Here is a 25,623-nt window from a genome sequence, read left to right as displayed (position 1 = left end):
TTCAAATGCAGAGGTGCATGTTCTTCCATTGCTGTTCTTGATAAGAGATCCCTTTCTCCATCCGTTGGTCTTTTTGTGCTTGAAACTGGATGAATGCTTTTTATTAGGGCTGGGTATCGTCACTGATTTCTAAAATCGATTAGATTCAGATTCACAAGGTCTGTAACCTTTTTTGTAGGTCAAATTGAATCGAAAAACATGAAGGTGATTTTTCCTGGCCTAGGATTTTATAAAAAAAAATATTCTGCAGTACATCAAAAACAAAAGAAAACCATTAATCAACATATGAACATTACCTCTGAAGTTACAGCAGTTTCATTAGAGACACGGCTAAGTGTTTTGCATAATTTTAAAAAGTTTAAATTTGTTCAGTATTGAACGGCAGAAATTAGGTTTTCTTTTTGGAAGAATGTAAAACGGAAAAAAAAAAACCACAGTGACTGACAGCGCTGTGAACTTGTGCGTAACAAGCAAGCGAATAATGCAGAAAACAGATTTTTAGACAGGAAACTGTTCTTGGAGGGGGGGGGGGGGGAGAGACAGAGAGAGAGAGCTGTGCATGAAGTGTGATTTTATCGTGGTGGAAGCAAAACAGTAAACGTCAGAGGGAATTCATGAAATATGAAATAAAATAAAATGAAAACAATAGATGTTTTTATGTCATCATCCGATATATATCGTTATATCGAACAGCCCTAGGTAAAATGATAAACTACACACATCTTATCTAAGAACACTTATTAACTTTAAATCAACACTGTAAATATTCTGTCCCCTGCTCTACACCAAGTGACAGACAGCTAAACATATGCAGTAGGCACTGAAAGCACGAATGATGACTCAGATGTAAAAGTAAAGTTGAGGGCTGTTTACTTGTTTTTCTTCACCAATGTACATTCTTACAGTGCTCTTTCAGAACCTTTGAAAGTACAAGTAAATACAAAGAAGAAATGTGCTCAATGAGAATAAAGAATGATGTGTTTGCGATACATTGCTAACAAATTTAGGCGTTTACATACAACTCTCTCTACATATACATCACTTACTATCCATAAATATGAAAAACAATCCAAATTTACAAACAAAGCTTCTCCGTTATGGACAGAACTTTGTGACATCAGAAACTGAATTTAATAAGTTAAATTTGGACTCAAATGTATTGGTTTGAAAATGATCATCACTGAATTGAAACAGAATTTTGTATTTTGAAAATGAATTAATTTAATTTGGAATTGTATTCAAGGCTTCTTTAAATTTAGCTTTTGAATGCTTTCAGTTTCACTTCTCACCATTCAATTTCTGTTCTTGGCTTTTGGGGTCATACATCCTTTGCGAAAGCCACAGTGTAATCAAGTGCTCTACCTGCGGACCTGGGCCCTATTTCAGGAAGCCGGTTTAGAAAACTCAGAGTGAAAAACGATACTCAGGGTTGAGTAACCCCGAACTGTCCAACTCGGAATATTCGGTTTCAGAAAGGCTGATAACAAGTAGTTCAATCAACGCGGAGTTGCTTTAACCCCAAGTGAAGCGCGCGCACGAGGATACATAAAGCCCTGATTAGTGGAGCACAGATTAAGCGAGTCACCATGGAGACGGAGGGAAAGAAGGCGCGGTCAATGTATTTCACAGCGCTTGAGGCCGAAATTCTGATGGCAGCATATGCCGATAACATGCAAATTCCGCGGAAAAAAGTAACACAGCCACAGCTGCAAAATAAAGAGAGCATGCATGGCAAAACATAGCCGACAGAGTCAATGCGTGACACATGAATAAGTGACATGATGTTCAGTACTTAAAGTTTACTCTTCGGCCGCTCCTCGTCCGCCGTTTTTTTTCGACAAAATTATCCACACCCACCGCCACGCTATGCATTCTGGGATATGTTGGGCCACGAAGTCTACACTGCCACAGCCTTAAAATTCAGGGAAATGAAGGACGCATTTGAGGGCCGCATTTCGAGCAGCCTTTGAATATGGACAGCCTTCGGCGCGCCGCTGTGACATAATCGGCCTTGAAATGCGTACTTTAAGGCTGCAGACCCTGAATTGGGATACAGCCATAGTCCACTAAAGGTAAGAAAAAAAATGGGGCGTGGCTGCATGGTGGGGTTAAATTGTGAGATACAAAATTGAAATATTTGGCTTCAAAGTGGCAAATATATGTGAAAAAAGTCACAAATTAGGCTGTATGGATCTTTTCTGACGACACAAGCCATTATAAACCGACTGAAATTGTCAATGCATTGATTAATTCCATAAAGTCTATCATAAGAGTCCATGTGTCAAATAGTAATTGGCCTTCTAGTACTCTACTGCAATTGCGTAAGACTGCGCTGTTCAAAGCTCCACACCATGAGTATCATTTACTCTAATAAGCTGTCAGATTGTGTCGTGCTGTAACACTTTTCATATTTATTATTTTCAGCTTTACCCTTTATAGAAGAAGTAGTGATTCAGATGTTCTGAAGATGAGTTAGAAACTATTCCCTAAAGCACATTTTTCAATTCAATTCAAAAAATGTGGGTGGTTGTAGCTCAGGTGGCAGAGCAGGTCAGCCACTAATCAGAAGGTCGGTGGTTCGATCCCAGGCTGCATCCTGGCTGCATGCCACATATCCTTGGGCAAGATACTAACCCCATGTTTGCCTACTGGTGGTGGTCAGAGGGCCTGGTGGCGCCTGTGTCCGGCAGCCTCGCCTCTGTCAGTGCGCCCCAGGGCAGCTGTGGCTACAATGTATTTTGCTATCGCCAGTGTGTGAATGTGTGTGTGAATGGGTGAATGACTGAATGTAGTGTAAAGCGCTTTGGGGTCCTATGGACTAGAAAAGCGCTATACAAATGCAGGCCATTTACCATTTACAAATCAAAAACCTTTCAGTCTCAAACAAACATCGTGTACTGAAGCTTTTCTGTTGAGTTTACACACACTGAATGATGTCACTGCTGTTTTTAGTCTGTGGTTGAGGTTTAATGTTCATTGTTTTCTGCACTGCACTGAGAGATGTTGGCATTACTTATGACCAAAGTTGACTAGCACAAGTCAAAATTTCCAACTGACACCTTTGTGAAACCCACAGAACCACATGAGGAAAACATGTGAAACTGACGATATACAAAAACTGCATGACAATAAATTAATGAGTAGTTCTGGGTAATCAGAGTCTAATTCAGCGATAAAAAGACATAAAAAAAACATGTAAAGAAATCTGTAACATGTGGATGTCCTCTGGTCTGAGGTGCTGGAGGGTCCAGTTAGTTACTTCAGTGAAGAGTAGACGACGTCTGGCTCTGGTTTAAAGTCTGAACACAAACACACACAGTTCAAACAACAGGAAACATGATTAGAAGCTTTGTAGTTCAATCCAGACCTCCAATCTCCACCTCTCTGCATCACACACAGTCCCAGTTCAGACTTTACTGGGAACCAGCTCAGATACAAATCTAAATCTGGAGCCCACAGATCTCTGCTGATCTTTAACTTTGATCACATGATTCCTTCTAGTGTGGGTTTAGTGTTTCTTTCTCTCAGCTTCAGTTCCTACTTTGAGTTTGTCATTAGTTCCCTCTGTGTTCCCTGTCTGTCCTCCCTCTGCCCTATCTCTGTTTCCTGTTTTACTTCATTTACGCGTCACTGTTCCTGGTTTTGGTTTGGGTTGTTCTTCATTTGGATGGACGGCTTTAGATTACTTTTGGATTACTTGCACATAAATCGATAAGAAAAGTATAAAATTATTAGAAAAGTCTGACCATGTTTACAATGAACATCCACCAAGGGAATATGTGATAAAATTGCTGGTAGATAAAATGTATTATATCAGAGTTGCATTCTTACGATTTGTCTAAATGCAAGTTAGGACGCAAATTTATAATCAACCTTATATTCTTGTTTATGTATCTCATTAAAATAAATTACAGAGAGAAAGTCTGATGTAATTCACAAGTCTGAGCACTGAGCTTGAGTCATGATGCGGTTTGGTTAGCTTAGCATGGTGGCTGTAAACAGAGTGAGCAGCTAGCTTGACTCAGTCAAAGATAAAGAGCAGCTGTACCTGGGCCTCCTTGTTCTGATGGTTCTTTGTTCATAGCTGACATCTTCAGTTCTCACTGCTGAGTAGACCACAGCTGAATCAGTCTCTGCAGAATAAAACAGATGCTGGTACAATAAAAACATCACTGTTATTGAACTACAGCTATGGCCAGACTTTTTTTTTTGTTATTTTTTAAATTTTGCATCATAAGATAAGATTAAGTAATGCATTTTATTAACTGCAGCAGCTTTTCGGTTTTCTTATAATTACCACAAAGTGAAACTGGGGTGGGGGTGTTTCTGTTAAAAAGGTGGACGGCCACAAAGCTGCCATTTTCTTTCAAAGCAGACTTACACACTTAACCACAGAGCACAATTCAAGCATGTTCTCACAGGATGCCCTTCAGAAAAGCCTTATAAATGTCATTTCATGAACAGGCTGTGTGGACATCATAGAAACCACCAAATGATTACCATTACAAAAGTGAGATTTAAAATCAAATAGAAGGTATTGAGATAGAATTTAAATGTTGACACATATACATATAAAAAGTTAAAGGGTAAATTTCAAAGGAAAAAAGTGAGAACTCTGATTTTCACACAGCTTTTTTGGAAGTACCCTACCTCCCATTTCAAACAAGCCTATCGATAGGTTAAAACACTGTAGACCTGTCACCATGATGCCTGTAGTTATGAAATCCTTTGGGATATTGGCATTGACCTACTCGCAGTGCTCCCTGCTACACCCCCTGCAATTGGCTTATGGGTCAAACAGGTCAGTATGAATGATGTTATGCCTACATCCTGCAACAAGCTGCACAACGTCTACTGTCGCAGTAATGGGCAGTGCATTTGTCTGCTTTCTGTGATGGACAAACATCAAGGCCAGGACACTGTCTTGGCTGGCTGCAACAAAGAGGAAGGGATTTTAAGGGATTTTTGTATTCAGCTGTATCTCTGTTATTTATAAATTCTAAACTCTTAAACTTTGGTGATTTTATAATGATTTAACTTTTAGAAACAATTTGTCAGAAGAAACAGAAAATCCAGGAAGGCATTCAAGAAAAAGAGAAGCAGCTCTGGCAACTAGGACAGAAAACTAAAGGACTCAAGGTGAAATTTTGAATCTGTGGAACCAATGTAATGTTTTCCTTATAAATCTGCTTCTGCATTGTTCCTTTATGTCCTTTTGTCCCATTCTCTTGAAATTCTTTAAGAAATTTCTTTAAGCGTGGCACAGATATCTCAGACTCAACGATAAATAGATTGTGGTGGTAAAAGGTCATTTGTTACCTCAAACGAAAAAAAAAAATTAATCAAGAATAAATTTGCTACTTCTAAAACGTCATGTAAATTTTTAACAAGATAAAATTATGAGGTTGTTAAACAAAATTAATTAAATTAAGCTCTATATTATGTTCCCCTAAAAGGGTCCGGGGGGGAGGCAAAATGGTTAAATCAAAGAGTTTTATTAAAGTTTCTATTAATACTAACTAAAAGAGATGGACAAGCCGCTATCACCATTTAAAGAAACAAAAAAAAAAATAAACCCCTCAAACATTAGTCAATAAAGTACAAAGTAAGTCAAAAAGAGTGCAGCTCACAATACCTGCAAACCACTCAGCTCACTAGCTGTAACCACACTAATGGCGCTCTGGCCCAGACTCCCTGGGCTTAAATCTCTTTAATTACTGACGAGAGTCAGCTGCACAAAAAGGAAAGGTGGCACCTCAGGCAGAAGAGGTGGTGGGACACGCCCACACAGGCACCTTCAGGAGGAGGCCCTGCTAGGGCCGTAACACCCCCTCCCATAAATACAAACCTGTGGTTTGTCAAATGATTATGATAAACAAAACAATCAAGTCCATAACAAAACTTTAGGCTTCCCACCTACCAAAACCCATAGCAACGGTTAGGTATTTCCTGCAGAAGCTGCCAACCCCCATCTCAGTGGGTTCAAAATACTTACTGAGGGTGGCCGCAGACCCTCAGTAAGTATTTTTGCAGAAGCCAGCAGCCAGCCAGGGAGCTGCTCATTTGTAGTGATCCTCGGAGAGTGATTGGCCACCTGTGCCCAGACCAGCCAATAGACACATGCCAATCAACTTTGAACTGGCCAATAGGCTACCTAAACCAAAAACTGTGAGATTTTAAATTGAATTTTTCTGCTAAGGCTTCAAATTATGGAGCAGTTGCACAAAATGAAAAAGGTAAGCTGGGATTGTCCTGAAGGCAGACAAAAGGCCCTGTGCCATGAATGATCTTATCAGAGATCAGGAGAAGGCTGTGTTGAGCCAAGCTCGTGGACCAGCTGGAGAATGAAACTGTTCCAACTAGTCCCCTCTGGTAGGCTCTACAGAGTACTGTACACCAAAACAAGCTAACATCTGTACAGTTTCTTTTTTTCCACAGGCTGATAAACACTTTGGACACAATATTTCTACTTAAAACATCCATCATGCCAGCTTGTGAATCAAAGCATGCTATGCAGTTTGGTCCATTTATATCTGAACACTGACACATTTTTACCTGTTTACTGAAACATATTCCAATTATAGTTAGATACAGATCAAAATGAACATAATGTGCAGACTCAGCTTTCATTTGAGGGTATCCACATTCAAGTGGACAAATGGTTTAGAAGTTTTAGTTCCTCAATATGTGCCACCGTCTTTATAAAGGCACAAAAGCTAATTTGATAATTTGACATTCTTTGGAATGAAAGAAACCAAGATCCAACCTCACCAAAAAAAAGAGAATGTGCGATTTATTTAATTCAACAGTGGACATTCGTTGCAAACACATGTTTAGCTTTGGCAGGAACTTAAACAATTTAGTTAAATCAACACAAATTATTCATATTCAATAAACCTGTGCATTTTGTGTTGATAAAATGTTATTGAAACATGTTTTAAAGAAGTAAGTTGAGTTCTTTGAAAGTTTTAATCCTTCACAAATTTCCCATTTTATTCCAACACTATTCCATAACTTTTACCTCAGTTCTACTCGGTCACTTAAATACAACATGTTACCTTCATATACACAGTGTTTAAAAAGGTCTGGAGTCTGGTTAACACACAGTCATAATGGATTTGTAACAACTTCCAGTCCACTCTTGCCTTTATCAGGGTTGCAGGGGGTTGGGGCCTATGTCAGATGTGATAGAGCGAGAGGCAGGGCACACCGTGGCCATGTACAGTATGTACCCTATATATAGTAACTAGTTATCCATCTCCTATTTATTCCATAGTTTATTCCAGCATCTTTACACTCTGCACCATAAATATAAAGATGTTACAGGGGTTGCTTTTTTCAGTATTGTCTGTTGCCTACTCTGGTACAATGAGAGTAAAGAAATAGCCAGAGCCCAATTCCTCGTATGTGTACACGTACTTCGTCAGTAAAGCTATCTCATTCTATTTAATGATATTAATATTCACTTTTCATGGTCTGTGTGCAGAGTTTCCAAATGATGTCTGCATGTTCCTTCCTGTTTTTAAATGAACAGCTCTGTGTTGAAACAGCTGCAGCTGAAGTGTTTTCCTTCTATCAGAAACAGGATGCTGGACGACTGCAGAGCTGTTAGCTTCAGTTAACCACAGACCACAAACACACAGTCCAGCTCACAGTGAACAACACTCAGTAAGTACAGAGTGAAAGACACATGGTTACATCTGACTACATTTTTGCATTTTAATGAATAAAAGAAGTTTTCTTTTAAAAAACATAACCCTTTTGATCACATCAAATAAGAATGTTTGTTTTACTGTTGTAACAACCCACTTGTCACTGATCACTCCTACCCTGCAACCTTAAGGTCCGTATAATCCATCACGTCATCAAAGTCAGTAGTCTTCATGAACCTAACTCTATACTAAACGGAGTCAGAGATCTGAAGAGAAAATGTTGTCATAATCAAAACTATGGTCATGATGCGCATTGTTTGTAATTTCTTAATAGCCTCACTCCTACATTGTAACAGCAGGATGGTTAGGTTAGCTTAATTGAATCAACCCCCTGACTCATACTAATTATCAGAATCCTCGTATCACAAGCCAAGGACAGGGTGTGGCAGCAATTTTCCACACTAGCCTAGGTTTAAGGATAAAATTTACCCACTGTTATCATCTTCAATGCCATGTGCCAACACAGAGCAGCGCAGCTACCTGAATGCTACTCCAAACAAGGTTGATTATCTGGATGTTATAGCTCCTGCGACAAAACGAACAAACATCAAATCAGAAGACCTTGACTCCCTATTATATAGCTCAAAAACACATAGACCATAAAGCAGATATTTCATCAGCTGGAGAGAAAATTGTGTCTCAATGCCCTGTTCACCTTGTGTATTTATTGTCTGTGCTCACCTCCGTTCGTTGTCGCCTCGTACCATCATCCCCTCATGCTGTGTTTTCCTCCATGCTCCTAGTTACTCGTCTTCCCAGTGTAGTTCCTTAGTGTCTTTGGTTTTTGCTTTGAGTTTCTCGTTTATAGTAGGGTGACCAACCGTCTTCTTATCCCCGGACATGTCCACTCTCCACATTTCGTCCGGGGGGATTTTTGAGATTGATAAAAATGTCCGGTTTTTCCTATAGTCCGACAGAGGACCCATGTGTGTGACGCCATCCCCGAACTGCTGCTTTGTGAGCACTTGTTCTGCGCTCACAGATGGGACAGACAGCACGCAGCAATGTGCCTCATAATGTTTAACAGACACCAAAGTGCAAGTGTATATTTTCAGACGAACTGCAAAAGAAATTTCCCTCGCATGGGAGGTTTTGCAAGATCTCGCAAATGTTTTGGCCGCATTCTTCGGAGACCGCCAGTTCAAAGCCGACCGGGAGGTTGAGGCACAATGTGCCGGGACAGCGGTGTTTTCCCCGGCTGTAGTGGGTCTTGAACTCCTGTTAGCTTCGAGATGGTGGGTAACAGACGTCTCCGAAAACATTGGAGCACTTTTCAAAATATGTGAAGTGTTGATAAACCAAACAGATATTTGATGTTTACACAGCTACATTCACGCCTCAAAATATCTTAAAAGTTTATTTTGTGACCCAGAAAGAGTAATAAGTAAGTAGCTGCCGCCATTGTTGGAAAGGAATTGGCTGGGTCGCGCTATGAATTCTGGGATAGGTTGGAATACGAAGGATACACCGACTCAGCCTTCAAATGTGACCTGAGAAGTATGCAGTCTACAGCAAAAGTTCATCTTTTTTTTTTTTTCTAACGTCCCTTGTGGTGCTCCGTACCCTCGTACCGGCCCAGTACTTGTAATTTTTCTTATGCAGATGAGTTTCATTATTTAATTCAAGAGGCTTTTACGTTATTTTTTTTTTTGCACTTGTTGACTTGTAAAAGCCTATATAACATATTTTATTTCACAATTTATTAACCGCACAGAGAAGGTGTCATTTAAATATGTTTCTTTAAGCAAGTTCCTCATGACTCGTCCTCTTTTTTTTGAAATTTAAAATATGGTCACCCTAGTTTATAGTTCCTTGTGTTTAGTTTTGTACGAGTTTCCCAGCAATAAAGCAGCTGCTTTGAGTTCCATTCCTCCCCATGTATGAGTGCTGCATTTGGGTCCTATTTCCTGCCTGCTACACAGCTTGTTGTTGCTGTTCTGCTCGCCGGAGGCTCAGGTGTTTACCCCGCCTGCTTCCTCTTCCCAATGAAAGCGGCGCTCACGCTATCACAATATAGACACTGCTGAACAATGCACCGTGGTGAGCGAAGACTATTTTTCTCCCGATTCTCTGGACACTAAAAACAATAGACTTACCTCAGATACATTTGGTATCTCTCTATTAGATGATGATGTGGACTGGGAAATTTTTTTCATTCTGCTCCCTCTCATCAGGGAAGAATTTAAAGAAAAGAAATACTCTCCTTGTCAGGATCCTGGGTCTCCAGCGTTTTTAGTTCTTTGTGATTCTTGTATTTTGTACTTGTGTGATTTATTCTATGGTTTCTAGTTTTGATCCCTTACCCTTCATGTTTCTCTGTGCCCCCTCTGTTCTGTGTACGTCTGTGTCTTTGCATGTTTGAGCTTCTTGTTGTTCTGTCACTCTGTATTGTGAATTATATTCTCATGGTTGGTCTTTTGTTACTCCCTCGAGTCTAGTTTCTTGTGTTTCTTGTTCCAAACTTAGTATTTCCCTCTGTGTATTTTGGTTCTTAGAGTCCTCTGCCTTATGGTTTCTGTCTGTGTTTCTTAGCTGCTGTCTCCACCGTGTCAAGTTCGCGTCTCTGTGTCATACTTCCTGTTTTACTTTGAAGGTCCATGTCTTATGTGAATGTGTCCTGCTTTGCTTCCTTGTCTCGTCAGTTCTGATTTCTCCCAGCTGTGCCCTCCTACTGTGTCTCATTCCCCTCGTTACTTTCCAGTGTATTTAAACCCTTTGTTTCTCTGCGTCAGTGTCACGTTGTCCCTCATGCTGTGTGGATCTCCCTGTGAGTTTAGGTTACTTTTGTATGCTTTCCTGGACAGCAAATAAAGCTGTGGTTTTTAGTTCTTCCCTCGTGTTTAAGAGCCTGCATTTTGGGTCCAATTCCTGGCTGCTACAAAGCAATTCATGACACTCCTAACCCTGTAAATGTCACACAGTGGAAATTTGTGTTTTTATGTTTTATCAATCTGTGTATTGGTACATAGTGTTGATTTTATTTGCATGATTTTATTGTGATATTTATATTGCATGTTTGTTTATTGATATTTATACTGCATGGTTTTATCCTCATATTTATATTATGTGTGTTAATGTTGTACCATGTTCCTTTCTGTGGACTAAACAGACAATTGTAGGCACCTGTGAGGTGGGGGCGTTCCCCAAGGTGGCCTATCAGCCGCCAGGTTGACCTGTTAAAGGGGATAGTGAGCGCAGAGACAAAAAGGAGCGACGCACGAAAGGTGAGCAGGAGAAAGTTGGCACTCCTCAACAAACACTCGTAGATTACTTAATTTAATAGACTACTCATACAATAAAAACATCGAAACCATAATATTATCTCTAGATGCAGAAAAAGCATTTGCAGAGTTAACTGGAAATTTTTATTCGCAACTTTACACAAATTTGGTTTTGGAAACTCTTTTATAAACTGGATAAGAATATTATACAATTCCCCAACAGCTCGTATCAGAACAAATGACCAGACATCCTCCAGCTTCTGTCTCCTGAGGGGCACCAGACAGGGATGCCCACTCTCCCCTTCACTTTTTGCAATTTTTATCGAACCTCTAGCAGCAGCATTTAGACAGGCTACAACAATTAAGGGCATAAAATGTAAGAACATAGAACATAAAATCAGTCTCTATGCGGATGATGTGTTGCTTTTTCTGCAAAACACACAAACCAACTTCTCTGAGGTAATTACTCTAATAAACTGGTTTTCAAGAGTTTCAGATTATTCAATTAACTGGCCAAAATCTACAGTTCTCCCCATTAACTGCTTCTTCCATAATTCTTCCTCTGCCCCACTGCAATCAGGAAATATTAAATATTTAGGTATTAATGTCTCTCCTAAGCTCTCAGACTTAACTAAATTAAATCACATCCCACTTCTAAAGAAAGTAGAAGGCGATCTGACTAGATGGAAATCTTTACCCATATCACTCATGGGAAGGGTCGCCACTATAAAAATGATGATCTTGCCAAAAATAAATTACTTATTTTTGATGATCCCTAACAAACCATCACAAGATTGGTTCAGATCTCTGGATTCATATATTTCTAAGTTCCTTTGGAAAGATAAACCCCCGCGTATCAGCTTAAAAACGCTACAAAGAACCAAGGATAGAGGAGGATTAGATCTGCCTAATTTTCACCAATACTTCTTAGCCAACAGGCTTCAGTTCATCTCAGAATGGTTAAAACATACCTTCCTAGATGAGCCCTGGCTAGATGTTGAACAGGCACTATGCAAGGATCTAGAGATTTCAGACCTACCATTTATTAGCTCAAACATCAAAAGACATGAATGCTTTAAAAGTATCAACATCAGCTTCTCTCTGACAGCATGGTGGGAGTTTCTAAAAATAACGGAGTCTTCATTAATCCCATGCAAACGTACACCTATCTGGAATAACCCTGACATATTACAAAACAATAATATGATTAATTTCCCAGAATGGAGTTGTAAAGGAATTAAATACTTAGAACATATATTAGAGGGAACAGAATTTATCCCATTTGACAGACTAGTTGCACAATATGGGATCAACAAGAAAATTTTTTTGGAATATCAACAAATTAAATCCATAATAAAAAAGAAATTTAACCTCAGTCAAGTTGAATTACAAACACCACCAAGTGCGGAACATTTCCTTACTCTTAAATCCCCCAAATTATTATCTTAAATATACAGAACACTTTCTAAATTAGATGAATCAATATCCCTTCCTATTGCAAAGCAGATTTATCAGTCAGTTTAGACCAAAACTTCTGGTCTCAGATTTGCTTAAAAACCTTTAAATTGATTAAAAATCCCAGTCTGCAATTAATACAATACAAAATACTACATAGAGTGCACTATACAGGTCATCGGATGTTCAAGATGGGCTTTACATCTTCCAACAACTGCTCACACTGTCAAAGCAATACACCAGACAATTACATTCACGCTCTTTGGTTCTGTCCACCAGTGCAGAAGTTTTGGCGCGAGATATGTGAAGACTTATCAAAGTGTCTGAAATGTAACATTCCAACCTCCCCCTTAGTGTGTTTGTTGGGCAGCTTAGATAATGTCACTTCAGAAAAGAATATAGCCCATATGGTTTTCACTGCCCTATGCATAGCCAAGAAAACTGTCCTCATGAACTGGGAAAATAAAAACAATCTTAATTCTAACCAATATAGAAATTATCTATTAGATTACATTAGTTTTGATACAGCCTCTGCCACCACATCAGATCAATTGCTCTGGGCTCCTTTGATCGGCTCCATCACCTAGTGGGGGTGGGGTGGTCATAGTTTGGTCCCGCCTTCAATGTTGTGATTGGTGTGGGGGTAGGGACAGGCTTAGGGCGTCGGGGGGTTCCCCGGAGGCATCTTCCTTGGGGGGCTCAACCCGGGGTAGCGGTCTTGTCCGGTTGGGGGCTCTTTTTTGACTATTTCCTCGTGGCTGCGTGCAGCGGGGCTAGGGGAGGGTCTGTGCTGATGGACGTGGGTTACTGACCTGGTAGCCTGTCTGCCCCTGGGTGGGTCCGGGATGGGCGTGAGGTTCTGGGGGAGCTCCGTCTCTGGGCCGGGGCCCTGGCCGGGCCTCGGGGCCTTGGGTCCTGGTTTGTGTGTTGCCGGGGTTGTGGGCGGGTGGGTGCATGGGGGCCCATCCCTGGCGCGGGGTGCCGCCGGTGTGTCGAGCCGCCTGTGGGGCTCTTCAACCGGTGGGGGAGATTGTCACACCTTGCAGGAGCTTTCCTCCCCTCAGGAACTCTCTGCAGGAGGGGGAGATACAGGAGAGGTGGAGGAAGATCTCAGCCTGGGCGTCTATTGTCTCATGTAGTCTGGAAGACGAGTGGATGGTGGGGTGGGTGCAGTTTTCTCTGTGGTGGGGTTGGGTGGACTGTCCCGGGCTCTGTGGGGCCGGGGGGCGCTGCTGCGCTGGGCCCCGGTCTGGATGGGCCTGAGCCCCCTTTCCCTGGCGGGGCGCGGACTATGGGAGTGCCTACTGGGGTCAGTGGGGGAGCTGGCCCCAGGGAGGGGTCACCTGCCCCTCCGTTCTTTCCCTCCCCATCTCCAGCTGCCTCCCTCTTCCCGCTCCACCACAACCACCCACACATGCAGGGCCTTGGAGTGGGGGTATGTCACCAGGGTGCAGAGGAGGCTACCCCCCTCTGTCCCCTTCTGGCTACCTCTGCCTCAATTTTATCCCACAACTTAGACATTCACATTACTCACACCCTCATTACACATACATATAGGATCTTGGGGGTGGGCACAATACACGGAGTCCAAGTTACCATCAGGGTGTACACCTCACCCCTGGCATCGTTGCCCACCTCTCAATTTTAAATACACGTAGACATTGAGGGCTAGCAGGAGGGACTATGCGCTTACCTGCTGCTCTCTGGCAGGTAGCTCCATGCCCTCCTGGGTTTTAATTGCACCTTAGAACACACATGCATCAACACTACAATGAGCGGGTGGAGGGAGGTTTGGAGTCTTCTCTCACCCCCATTCTCTGCGGCCTGCTGGAGCGGGGGGGCTAGGAGGAGGAGTTGGCCGTGTGGGGCCTCCCTGCTGCTGCGGAGTCGGGGCGGTCTGCCTCTCCCCACCGCAGGGAAAAGGGTAACACCACCTGGGTCTGGTTCCCCCCTCCAGGGGCAAGGGTACCTAGACCCTGTTTGTAGAGTACGGTTGGGGAGTGTGATCGTGTATACAGCGTCTCTTTATGTCTGTCTCCACGTCGGTTGAGTGTGAAGTGCACATGAGAGCATGAGGGTGGGAATGGATGTTTGTGTCTGTGTGTGCCTGTATGTTTGTGTCTATATGTCAGGTTGGGTATCACACGCCACCTCTCTGGGGACATCTCGGGCCCTCCAAGGTTTGGAGGACTTTCTCCACCCACCACCACTTCCCCTGCCGGTGGCGGACTCCCTCAGGTGTCGGTGCGTTGGTGGTTCTTTGTATCTGGGGGTGGGCGTCCGGGTACACACCGGCTCACTCCTTGGCGGCCGCTTATTGGGGCTCGCTCGGGCCACTTCGGAGGTGGGGTGCCCCCGGCCTCTCGGCCTGGGGCTCGGTCACTCAGGCACAGCTGGCTGCCGGCGGAGCTCACGGGCACGTTGGCATGTGGAAAACATTTTTTAGCCTTGTGTACAGTTATTTCTGCCGGCAGGGTTTTTAGCAGGTTGCAAACACTATTTTTATTGTATATGGGGAATTTTAACTTGTATTTGTGATTCTGGCTGTGTGTGTTTTGTTTTTTTAATTTTTTTATTTATTTATTTTTTTTATGGAAATAAATGGTGTTTGAAGCCAGCTTAGTTTCTGTGCCCTGAGCGCTGACCTGCTCGCTCCCTTTTTCGCTTGTATGTATACAGACGTGGTGGTGAAGATTTAGGTCCACCAGTCTTAGCGGCTACATAAACATTGCAAAATTTAAGGACTGTAAAGGCTGTTAAATATAGTGGAAGAAATTTAAAACCCATTGTAGATGAGTCTTTTTTTTTTTTTTTTTTTTTCCGAGCCTGCTCCTTTGCTTCTTTGTTCTCCTACTCCCAGGAAAGCTCAGTCCCAGCCTTTCCCTGCACCCGATTCAGTTCATCGCGTGAGGGAGGCCGAGGTCCAGCTGGTCGTTACTCCGGCTCCCAGGCCGGCTGAGACTGCCAGTCCCTGCACCCATACCAGCTTCTCAGGTGAGGACAGCAGCTGCCCAGCCATTGCCAGTGCCTGTTCCCGCTCCGAGGGTGAGTGCAGCCATTAATCAGCTTCCTCCTGCACCTGTACCTACTCCTCGGGCGGGAGCGGATGGTATCCGGTCTGCTGTATCACCAGTGCTGGTCCCTGAGGTTGGGCCAGCCAGTACACAGCCTACCTCCGCACCCGTACCATTCCTCGGGTAGGAGTGGTGCGAGTCCGGCGGATGCCTGCACCTTTTCCTGCATCTGCTGAAGGCCCAAACGAGTCTGCCCAGCCGTCTTCTTTGTGTTCAGAAGGCTCATGGGGCTTAGCTCCGGCACCATCACAACTACCATCATTACAACCACTACAACCCCTTCTTCAGTCCATAGCTCAGTCAGTCGCTCTGTTGTTAGCACAGGCATCTGTCTTGTCTATAGCTCTTTCCCCTGTTCAGTCATCAGCTCAGTTTCCCATTCAGTCCCCTGTAGTTCAGTCACCAATCCAGTCTTTAGCTCAACCATCAGTTCAGTCTACCACTCAACCACCTGGTCAGCTACACATTGAGGGGGGGTCTCCATACCTTCTGGCCCTGCATCTACTCCTGCTGGAGGCTCCAGTGAGCCAATCCAGCACTCTGCGGCTTCCACGCTGCTTTCTGTTCCTACTGGCGGTTCAGGAGAACCGCTTCAGCTGTCCGTCTCTGCTGGAGGGTCCGAGAGGGCCCTTCAGCCATCTCCTGTCTGCGGCTGGAGGTCCGATGGCCCGTCCAGCCAGCCGTCTTTGCTGAGGGGTCCAAGGAGCCGCTTCAGCCGTCCGTCTTTGCTGGAGGGGCCGAGGAGCTGCTTCTGCAACTTGTGTCCGTTGATGGCTCTGAGTCCGCTCAGCCACCTCCTGCATCTCCACCTTTTCTACACCATAGCCTGCAGCGCTGCCAGCAGTTACCACAACTCCGCTGCCTGCAGTACCACTACCTGCTCCTTCGCTTGAGGCTGACCCACCGCCGTCTGGTCCTGCCTCATCTGCGGCCACCTTCCAGGCCGCTGACTGGACTTCTTCGTCGGTGCAGGTAGTCTTTGCCGCTGCCTTCCACGTGGTCGACCTCCTGAACTGCTTCGTCACCGCTGTTGCCTTCCGCATGGCCGGGTTATGGATTTGCTTCGCCCACACCGCCGTTGCCTTCTGCACGGTTGGCCCCCTCAACTGTTTCCATGTCACCGGTACCTTTGGCGCAGTCAGCCTCCAGAACTGCTTCGTTTCTGTTGCTGGTCTCTGGGTCGGCCCCCTGAGTTACTCTGTAACCGACTTTTATGCCGCCATCTTCCAGGCTTTGAACTTTGTTTGAACTGTTTTCATGGGGCTCGGTGTTCTTTGTGGACTATTTTTGTTTTCCTGTTTCGTCCAGCCTACCATCTGGCAGGCATTCCAGGAGTTAACAACACAAACTTGAAAGGAATACTCTTACAACTTATGACAACTGGTTTGCATTGACAGAACCATTCCCTCCACATCTGTCACAACATCAGCTACCAACAGTGCATCCCATTCAGCATTCATGCTGCTGAATGCCAGTTCACTGAACAATACTAATCCACAATATCATTACTGACAGGAATATCAACTTCCTTTACCTACTTCCTCTTTCTACGTAGCACTCTTAATTCTTATTCTCATGTATATATCTCATGTATATCTCATGCACATATCTTTCTACGTAGCACTTTTAATTCTTATTCTTTTATTTTTTCATGTCTATTTAAGTGCTATTTATGACACTGTTTGCAGTGAAGCACCGCAGCAATTTCCTAATGTTGTAAACCTGCTCAACATTTGGCAATAAACCCCTTTCTGATTCTGAGAGACATGGTAAAATCATCAGGACATTATGACACTAAATCAAGCCATTCCTCCTTAAATTCTGAAATCTCACTCCAAGGGTCGTTGTGTAGGTTAGGTGTCATATACCTATCTGATATTGTTGTCAAAGTACTGCCAATACCCAATGTCTCTTTTCAGTACCATTATGTCACCCTGGCTGGGTCAACACAGCTCCAAGTAATACTCATCCTCACTGTCCCCCTAAAGTATAGGTGCGGGCAAAATTTGGCCCGCAGCCTAATTACATTTGGCCCGCAAAGCCATACAAAATTACTATTAGAGCTGGCCTGCCAGTATTATACAGTGCATGTACTGTTAATACTACAATTCCCAGAATGCTCTGGTGTTTTGGTGCATCAGTCACGACAGGACCCATTAGCACCCTCTCCTCTGTTGACCATAGTCATAGCAACCACATACATGCCGACCCTCCCAATTTTTCCGGGAGAATCCCGAATTTCCCTCCTGAAACTTTCCCAGCGCCACCCGAATTTCTCCCGATTTTTCCACCAACAAAATTGAAAAACCATATCCCAGAATTCATAGCGCGGCCCAGCTAATTCCAGCTTCCAACAATGGCGGCAGCTACTTAGTTTTAATATTACTCTTATTACTTTTTCTGGGTTGCAAAATAAACTTTTACATATTTTCAGGCGAGACTGTAGCTGTGTAAACTTCAAATATCTGAGCTGGCGAGAACAGCAAACCCCCGCGGTCTTTCGGTACTCAGGTTAAACATAATATATAAGTCACTTGGATAACTTAAAAATGTTATTGTTTGGCTTTTGTCAGTGTTTTATTTGTTCGTGAGTAAATTGGTTTGGCCGAGATTAAAGTTATTAGATTAAATAAAACTTTATAAATCCCTAGATCGTCCAATTTCACAGTCGCTCACTTCCGGTCTACCTGCCTTTTGGAGCTCCCCCTTTGAATGTTTCCCTAATTCTGAGGTTTCAAGGTTGGCAATTATGGCTACCTATCCCAAACTGGCAAAAAGAAAGGCAGGAAACAGGAGCTTTCTGGACAGGTGGGAGAATATGATGAAAATTTGATAAATGATGAACTGATAAAATTTAATTCAGAAGGCTGCAAATACAATTTTTTATTTAAGAAATGAATTCCACTGATGTGTTATTTAATTGGAATTTTGATTTTGCATGCGTGCAATATTAAGTCATACATACCTTTTATATAAGTTATATATATTGTTTAATATTAAGCTTTGCTTGTTCCATATTCAGTTTTTCAGCAAACTTGTTTGAGTCCATAAGAAAAGATTCTTTGTTATATTTGGAGGAAGATTTATTTTATTTTTTTTCCAAATCAATGTTAATGTTAGCCCACGACTTTGATCCAGTTTTGAATTTTGGCCCACTTTGTATTTGAGTTTGACACTCAAATACACTCAGAATTGTCTGAGCTTTTCACCTTCATTGGGCCCTTGTCCGCAGCTACACTTCTAGTTGGTGACTTCAATATTCATATTGACTCCAGCAGGGCTTTGTTTGGCAGTAAATTGTTCTCAATCCTGGGTTGTCTCAATTTCACACAACATATTAAAGGTCCCACCAGAGGTCACACACATGTGTGGATGTAGTTTTCTCTACTGACACTACTTCTATCAATCTGGAGTGCCTGGCCCTTGATGTTTCTGTTCACCGTGCTAACTGCTTTGCTGTTCCTGTGCCTAGGCTACACACTAAATGAACTCCTGCATATGGAAACAGTCAATCTGAACAACCTGAAAGCATTGCACTTGGTTTCAGACCCACTGAACACCATGGCTGATGCGCTTGCCAATTGCCCCAACTATTTTGCTCCCCTCAAAAGTTGGACTAGGAAAAAGATCTTTTTTACCTATGCGGTCCATGGTTCACAACAAAACTCTGTAACCTAAATACCACCAGGGACTGACTTGAGAGGCTTGACAAAGGAAACCCTCCAGCTTCAAAGCCATCTCAGTGACTCCATCCTCAAGAAGCCAGGTCTGGACCCTGTTTCCACCTACTGTGGAGCTCCAGTGTCTGCAGGCTGACCCTTCTCTGTTTTCCGCCTTCTGATTCTTCCACAACTGTTTACCTCATTGTGGCCACCTCAAGAGGAAGTGGCAGTGTCATTCTTCAGATGTGAATGTGAAGGAAAGGCCTCCAGGAGACAGAGTGACTCATGTTTTTGGACCTTTCTGAACTGCTGTTTAAATTCAGTGTGAATAAATTCACTGGTGATCTTTGATCCTTTGAGTCCAGCTTTTACCATGACACTGAACTGGATGACAATGAATAGAAAGAAAATATTACCTCTGTCTCTGATTGGCTGTTTATGATCTGATCTTTTGACATAACTGTACATGACATGAGTGATGATATCGTTGTCTTCAACTTCTCGATCTGCCAAAAAGATTTTTTAAAAAAGAAAGTTTTAATTTAAAAACTTAAATAAAAATACAATTAGTTAAATATTCAAACAGATTACATTTAAGAAAGTGGTTACTGTGATCATAATGAATGTGAATTTTATTCTACTAAAGAAACTCAGACATGAAAGATCAGGAAGTCTGAGTCTCACCCTCAGGTTTCCTGTGAACACATCGTCTCACCAGCTGAACCAGTAACACCAGTAAAGCCACAACACCGACTGATCCAACACATGACAACACGGAGAGAACAGGAGGAGTGAGAGATGGAGGAGAGGTGGATGTAGGTGGAGGTGTGGTGGTGTCTTCCCCTAAAATAAAGCAAACGCAGTCATTAAGTTGTCGTCACATTGTGAATGTTGAAAGCTGCAGAAACACAGACAGGTGAGTGTGTCACCTGTGACAGTGATCCAGCTGGATGGAGACTCTCCATGACCGCTGATGTCACACTTGTAGAGGCCTTCATCAGACCTGGAAACATGCTGGATGGTCATGTTAACTGAAGACCCATTGCTGATGAGGGAGCCATCTTTATAGAAAGCAGCTGGGAGGTTGGAGGGAGTGGTCTTTGTTTTACAGAGCAGAGTGACGTCATCTCCCTCCATCACAGGGAGGACAGGACTCTGCAGGATCACTGATCCACCTCAACACAGAGACAAACTACAGCATTTCATCCATTTACACACAGCTTCATCAACACTAACTCCACACACTCAGCTTACCAGTGACTGTCAGGTTAACCATGTTACTGATGGGACCCTCTCTGGACTCACACCAGTAAACTCCACTGTGCCATCGATAAATGTATCTAATGCTACATGAAGGACCGGCACCTTTGCCCCACTCATCTCCACACTGAGTCCTCTGTTCTTTGCTTGTGTTTCTCCTCAGAGTCCATCCAGCAGAGCTGTCGTCCTCCTCACAGCTCAGAGACACAAAGTCTCCTTCAAAGAACTGAGAGCTGCTGGGACTCACAGTCAGATGAGCTGTGAGGTTACAATGAAAAACTGATGATCTGTTAGACTTTACATTGTGAAACATGAACCGAATCAGGTCATATCAGTGAGCATTTCTCAGGTTTAAACTGTGACAGAAGAAGGTTACTGACCTTGGTTTGTTGTGCAGCTCAGCAGTGAGATCAGAACTAAAGAGAAATGACACTCAGGTTGATTTGAGGTGAACATAAAGAACAACTCCACACAAACTCATCTCTCTCTAATATATATCTGATCATTTTCTGTTTGATGTCTCAGTAAAGTTTATACAAAAAAAGAATAAACACAAAAACATCAACATCCAGCTGCTTAACCAATCATCAAACTTTGGCTCACTGTAGAGGGGAAACTTATCTCAGGTGTCACTGTGGTATGTGGGCAGGGTATAAATGTGACAGATCATCAGTAAATGCAGAGTTAACGCAGAGAAATAAAAAAAATACTTTCACTCAGCAATTTAAAATCCCAAAACCTTGAATGTCTCCTGAACTTAATTTAAGCACATTTTACACGACACTTAATGATTTCCAGCACTTAAAGTGACCATTATTAGGTGCACTAACTGGGGACATACAGAAACATATCCACTACATTTAAATAACCCAGTACATTCATGTGTCCACTGTGCAGCTGTGTTGATATAATGAGTGAATGATTTGATCTTTTCACTGCCTGCTGTGTTTCCTCGACTCCTGAGCAAAGATAAAGAGTCAGTTCAGACCTGCAGTTGGTCCTCGTGGTGTTTGAACTTGAATTCAGCCTGATTTGTTTTTCATGTCTTCTCCTCCATCATCAGTTATCAGGAGAGCAGACAGTCAAAGTACAAGAATTCAAACAAACACAGAGATTCTACTTACAGAGCAGACACAGCACAGATGTTTCCTTCATCGTCCTTCTCACTCATTTGAGCTTTTTTTCATTTCTATCACTGACACCAAGTAAAGCCCGCCCTCTTCCTCTCAGTCTGTGGTTTTTATGCTCTTGGGTGGAAGTTGGGTTGTTTTTTTCAAATTAAACCTTTAAAATCCTGCAAGGCCTCTTGACCTCAAAATAATTTGAATCAAAACCCTGTTGCTGAAAGCTGCTTTAACATCATTTCTGGAAAAATCAGAGATATCAAATGTCCTCTGGTGGCATTGAGCTGCAGTTTGGATCATGAACATGTTTATTTTCATTTAGCAAGGCATCACTCCTGTCCATTTGAGGAGGTCCGTCTTCTTAATAATCTCACTTAGGGGGTTCAGGCTTATGCAGAACAACAGGGGGCACAGAGATGGTAAATCCCACACTTGATGGTGACTTGTATTACTGGGTGTTTTGTTGTCCTTGTACAGTTCTAGGCATTCGAGCATTCAGGTGTGGAGCATCGAGTCATAAGCTTTTTTGTAATCAAGCCACGTGTCACAGGGGGTTGCTCAGTCTGGTCTTGTAGTTTCGAGTGACTGTTCTGTTCACCAGTAGCTGCTCCATTGCTCCTCTGGTGTTCCTGCCAATTCCTTTCTGGGCCCTGCTCATGAATTGAATCATGTGCCTGTTCATCTTACCTCTGCCTGACAGTAGTTTCCATGTTGTGTTGAGGCAGGTTTTGGTCTCTGACAGCACACTGATGGCACTCCATGAGTGTCTGGCAGCACAAATAACCCTGCTCCATCTCCTAGCTTGGTGGGGCTGTTCCCATGTTGTTCCCCTGCCACTGAGAGTACACTGTGGATGTGGAGAACAGCTGGTTTATTCTCCTGGTTTCTGTCTCTGTGGTATTGTCACAGTCCTGGGTCGGTTCGACCCAGCATTTTGAGTTTATGTTTTGGTTTATTTTTGCATTATGGATTATTTCTTATTCTCTGGTGCTTTGATTATGATTATAAATGTCTTATTCTTGGTGAGGGATTAGTTCTTATGTTCATGGTATTTCTCGGGATTATGAGTTTTATGCTGTTTACTTTGATACTGGGTTTATTATTGTATTAGTAGGTTTTGTCCAGTATCAAGTCCGCCTCTCTGTCTAGCCCATGTCTTGGTAAAGTGTGGTTTCCTGTTTTATTGTGAAGGTCTGAGTCTTATGTTAGTGTGTCCAGCTTCGCTCTCCGTCTCGTTAGCCCTGATCTCTCCCAGCTGTGTCTCCCTCCTGTCTTCCATTGATTACCTCCCTGTGTATATTAGCCCTGTGTTTGCCCTTGCTCAGTGTTGCGTCGTACCCTCATATCCTGCCTGTGTGTTCCAGTTGGTGTTTTCAAGTTTGGTTTCTGTTTTGTTTGGTGCCAGCAATAAAGCTGAGGTTTTTAGTTACATTTCCGTCTCTGAGTCCTGCACTTGGATCCACATCTCCACCTGCCCGCACACAGAGCCCTGACAGGTATATCTCTTGGCGACTGGCCAAGGCTGTGAGTAGCAGTTTCCAAGGCCTCGGGAATGGGCAACTTGCTGTACTTCTTCACACCTTTCTGCAGCTCTGATAGTTGGCTAACTCCCCTTCTACCTTGATCTTGGCCTCTAGTCTCCTTCTCCATGGAGGGCACTGCTCCTTGTGGCTGCTCATCCTGTAGCCAAGTATCTCACTGATCACTGCTGCCATGGTGTACATCAGCTGATTGGTTTCAGTGATGGTCACAGCATGTATTGTCAGTGATGCTTCATTCACATCATCTAGTTGAGAGGGTACTTCATGTAGTCTGGGTAGTTTTATACAGAAGGTCCTGGTTTCCAGCTCAGCTATCATCTTCTCTTTCAGGTCAGCTGCTCTCATCTTCCACGCCTTCAACGCATCAGGTGTTCTTGGGGTTTGGTACCTAATCTTGGAAGGTGGGATTGATGATATCTGACAGAAAAGTGTAAAATCCTTCAAAATAAAAGTATTTCTCCACTGCTGAGTTGGATTATGCTATATGACCAGTTTATGTTCCAGCTTGCTGTGTGGCCTCCTGCACTTTTGGGCCTCATGTTGAGCCACTGTGAGCAGATGCAGACCGACACAGCCCACAGTGGGCCCAGTACTGATGTGAAAAGCAGGACACATACGTTACTCATACTGTGGGCTCCAGATGTGCCCCAGTGAGGAGCCCCTATTGTGGGCTGTGTGCTGCCCACACTAAGCAAACAGGTTTGCATTGAGGCCGCACCCACAGTATACAAATCCAGAGAGCAGCTGTCTGTCATTGAAGTTTCTATTCAGAGCTTTCAGCCGAAGAGGAAGAACTCTGTTCTCTGTTTGAACCACTTCCTGTTTTACACTGAAATAACTCCACCACATTATCTGGAAGGCTGAGTGAAGATGCTGAGCTCCTCCACACGTCACTTCAATGATACCTTTGTTTTATAATTAAATTAAATGATTCATTCATTCATGTATAAGGTTTTGGTTTGTAGCATAATGAGAACACAGGTGTTCACACTTGTTCTACATACAGCTGTGACGGTTCTGGGTTCTTTTGACCAGCGTTTTGAGTTTTCTTGTGTTTGGTGTCTAATGTATTACTATCATTATTGTAGTTTACTGTTTAATTCCGAGTTTATTGTTATTACCTCTTTGAGAATTACTTGTGATCATTTTAGCTCCTTGGTAGGTTCCCCTTGTCTTTGTCCTCTGTGTCGATCTGTGTGTCTGTTTATGTGTGTTTGTGTCTTGTTTCATTCTGTTTTCCACACCTATCATGTTTATCTACGTTCCCCCAGCACGTCATCTCTCCCTCTCTCGCTCCCTCTCGCCCTCCTTTGTCCTCATAGAGGTCTCTGTGGTCTGTCCCCCTTGCCTGTTCCCGTCTCCCTCTTCTCATGTTCCACCCAGTCTCCCCAGTTGTTCGTATGTTTCATGTCTGCATGTTCCATGTCTGGTTGTCACAGTCTACATCTCACAATGTTTCCTGTTTTAGTTTGACAGTCTGTGTCCTGGGTTGGTGTTTTCAGTTTGCTTTCCTCCCTGTCTCATCAGGTCCCATTAGTCCCAGCTCCTGTTTCCTCGTCACTCCTAATGTATTTAAACCCTCTGTTTTCCTCTTCCCAGCGTTGCGTCCTCCCTCATGCAGTGAGTTCCTCCTTGTGTTTAGTTTTGTGTTTCTCAGAGATTTCCTTACTGTGAGTTTCTTAATCTTAAATGTTTGGTGATTCAGTAATAAAGCTGCATTTAAGTTCAGTTTCATCTGCCAGTCTACAGTCTTTGGGTCCAATCCTGCCTGCTGCACACAGCTGGTTTATGACACTAACAGGCACACACCTCCCTCTAGTGGTCACATTAAGTTCAAACATAGAAAAAGTGTTGGACACCTATAACATAGTCGCTGGGGAGACTGTTATAGGGGAGCTCTGGCCCAGATGCCTCATTATCAAAGGCATCATTATGTGCAGCATCTTTATGGATTTATTTCCTTTTCTGGTTTAAATGATTGTTTATGCTCTTGAACTGTGGACACAGAGTCAGAATCCAGTGAGATAACTGTGCCATCATCACAATACTTCTACAAGGATTATTGATATATTAAACTTTTATTTAAACAGGAAGTTAAACACTCTTTCTTGCGTGTGTCCTCAGCCAACTGAGTCAGCTTTAATCTGCTATCTTTTCAACAGCAGATTCCCGCGGTGCCCAGTAGCACTGACTCCAATGGTGATGAAGTGTTTAGAGAGACTGGTAAGAGATCACGTGACTCCTTCACTTCCTGTCACCATTGACCCACTTCAGTTTGCATACCAGACTAATTGTTCCACAGACGACGTCATATCTCACCTGCTCCACACATTGAGTGGCTCACCCCGAGCCACCGAGACACCGGCAGAGGGGATCAAGAGTGACATGCCTCTGCTGACTACAGGTATTTTCAACACCTCTCTGTGGTGGAACACATGGAGAAAGAGGAGCAGCAGATTCAGTGTAAAACCTCGACGTGATGACACTCGTGTGGCTGGATGATCTCCTCCACAGCAGAACAAAGGTCCAAATAAAGAGAATGAGAGTTTCTCCTCACGTGTCTCCTCATGGTTT

General features: G+C 43.2%; 1 protein-coding gene and 3 long non-coding RNA genes across 4 annotated transcripts in view; 1 reads left to right on the top strand and 3 right to left on the bottom strand.

Annotated features, from left to right (window-relative positions):
- The window catches only part of LOC113017912 (CD226 antigen-like), a 133,461-nt gene that overhangs the window by 3,849 nt on the left and 103,989 nt on the right, over positions 1 to 25,623 (bottom strand). The gene's annotated exons all lie outside the window — the stretch shown is intronic.
- LOC113017913 (uncharacterized) lies at positions 2,856 to 5,910 on the bottom strand. Its single transcript, XR_003271623.1, has 3 exons — positions 5,636 to 5,910; positions 4,049 to 4,133; positions 2,856 to 3,299 (listed from the first exon to the last, which is right to left on the bottom strand). It is a non-coding gene; the product is annotated as an uncharacterized LOC113017913 (long non-coding RNA).
- LOC113017914 (uncharacterized) lies at positions 10,761 to 19,539 on the top strand. The gene is made up of 2 exons (XR_003271624.1): positions 10,761 to 10,936; positions 18,935 to 19,539. It is a non-coding gene; the product is annotated as an uncharacterized LOC113017914 (long non-coding RNA).
- On the bottom strand, positions 18,570 to 19,982 carry LOC113017916 (uncharacterized). The gene is made up of 2 exons (XR_003271626.1): positions 19,809 to 19,982; positions 18,570 to 19,630 (listed from the first exon to the last, which is right to left on the bottom strand). It is a non-coding gene; the product is annotated as an uncharacterized LOC113017916 (long non-coding RNA).

This window comes from Astatotilapia calliptera, unplaced genomic scaffold (genome assembly GCF_900246225.1).
Source record: "Astatotilapia calliptera unplaced genomic scaffold, fAstCal1.2 U_scaffold_28, whole genome shotgun sequence".
Taxonomy (NCBI): Eukaryota; Metazoa; Chordata; class Actinopteri; order Cichliformes; family Cichlidae; genus Astatotilapia; species Astatotilapia calliptera.
The sequence above is the reverse complement of the archived record's forward strand: the minus strand, read 5'-3'. Positions and strand labels throughout refer to the sequence as shown.